This window comes from Propithecus coquereli, unplaced genomic scaffold (genome assembly GCF_000956105.1).
Source record: "Propithecus coquereli isolate 6110/MARCELLA unplaced genomic scaffold, Pcoq_1.0 Scaffold738, whole genome shotgun sequence".
Lineage (NCBI taxonomy): Eukaryota > Metazoa > Chordata > Mammalia > Primates > Indriidae > Propithecus > Propithecus coquereli.
The window spans coordinates 370,153-372,263 of NW_012153485.1; positions in this window are offsets into that span (position 1 = coordinate 370,153).

The following is a 2,111-nucleotide window of genomic DNA, read 5'->3' on the forward strand; positions in this document are numbered from 1 at the left end:
GAGATAGATGGTAGCTCAGGTCTCCTCTGGTTTTAGAGTCCTGTGAATCTAAGGTTGGGTCTCCAGTCTTCGTGAGATAATGTTAGAATTGACAGATGCTCTCTGAGCACACACTGTGCCAGGGATGTGCAAGGGTTACAGGGGTGAATAAATGGATAGTCCCTCCTCTCTGAAAGCACGCAGCCTGTTGTGGAGTCAGGCTGTCGTGCCAAAGGGCGACTGCTAAACCGCAAGTGTCCATACAGCTGGGGGTCCAAGGGAGAATGGGAGGGAGCAGGGAATTGACCAGTACAGTTGACCCTTGAACAACACAAGTTTGAACTATGCGGGTCCACCCAAGGATGGAAAATACATTATTCACAGGGCTTGAGACCTGCATATATGGAGACTGATACTGTATACTCAGGTTCCACAGGACAGACTGTGGGGCTTGGGTATGCCCAGACTTTGGTATACTTGGGTGGTCCTGGAACCAACCCTGCATATACCGAAGGACAACTGTACTTAAAAAGATGTCCTGCCTGAAGGATGGAATTTGCCTGGTGGCTGGATGGTGAGACAGGTAGCGTAACGGAGAGGAAATACCTTCTGCAAAGTCTCAGAAGCTTGAAGAATCAGGGAATTACGTGTATTTTGAGTATTTTGAGAACGCAGTCTGGTTGTGGGCCAGACTGAAGAGCTTTGTATGCCATGCTCTAATTTATACTGCGTGTATTTTGAGGAATCGTGAGCAAGCAAGTCGAATTAGGCTTTTATGTTTGGAAGATGACTTTGGTAGCAGTGTGACAAATGGCTTGGAAGGACGGGAAATCAGCAAGGAGATCAGATGTCAGAATTAAAGCAGTGGCAGGGTGTAGGGAATAGAGGGAGGGGTAGATAAGTGTGCCGAAGCGTATCGGAAGTATATTGTGAGCTGTTGTCTAGCTTGTGTGCATGGTCAGTTCATCCCATTCTGCTCTTGTCAGCAAACTCACCCAGGCCATGGTGCTTTTCTTTGACGTGCATGCAGGAAGAGAAGAGCCAGAGCAGTCACTGAAGCAGATCTCTGCGTTCCTCCTTAGTGTCAGGACACCACCATAGTCTTCCTCCCGTAGTCCTTTTTTTTGCACCTTGGTCCTGTTGATTGTGTTGTTTCTTCCTCCACGGCGTGTTAATTTGCTACTCTGCTGTGCAATATTGATAATTGACAAAAGTCAGCTGTTGTTACAGTCTGTAGTCATACCAGTAGTCTTCTCAGTGCTCATGAGAGAAGTAAAAATGTAGGTTAGTGTCCTGGGACTGTGTAAGCTGGGGTTGGTTATGTCCATGGGCATGATCCCATATGGATTATTAAAGGGAATTTAGACAGGGATGGTGTCGGGGCTGGTATCTGTTCAGTCTTTGGTGTCATTTCATTAAAGTAAGCATCCAGGCTTGCATTGGAACCCTCTCAACTGTGGGGGGTGGGACGGTGAGAGAAATACACAGAATTCTATTATAGGGGCTCAAATTATCAGAAGTGTAGTTTTATTTATCTTCCCTTTGTTTTTTTCAGGTTCAACTTCTCATCTTTGTTGTTCTTCATGTACTGTGGGCTGTTCTCTGTGGCTTAGTCAAAAAGCCATGTAGACTGCCTGCCCTTTGAAGACCTCTTCCAAGGTGTCTAGTAAGACAACTGGTAAGTCTAGCAGGGAAAGCACATTGGTCTTTGTTCCTTCCCCACTTTAAAAGCACTAGTCCTCGACTTACAAAGTGTTATTCTACTAGCATTTCTTTGCATGTACTTTTTGTTTGCTTTTAATATTTCTCATTTTCTAATGCTTAGGAGAATATGAGAAAATTTTTGAAAAATGCTTAGAGTTCTTGAAGAAAAAAATCTCTGTGAAAGCATAGATGCCTATATATAGTAACATATCAATGTGTGCTGGATGTACATATCTGTGATAGATTTGGGATATAAGAAGTAAATTCTGTAGCATTCTTTTTAGATTTTTTCTTTTTTTTTTTTTAAGTATGAGATTGGCTCGAAGAATCGGTGGTAGGTAGAGGACAGTGGGAGGGGTAGGGAATGATACATAGCCCGAATGCCTGAGCTCTTAATCTCTGTTCTACTGCCTATATAACATATAACA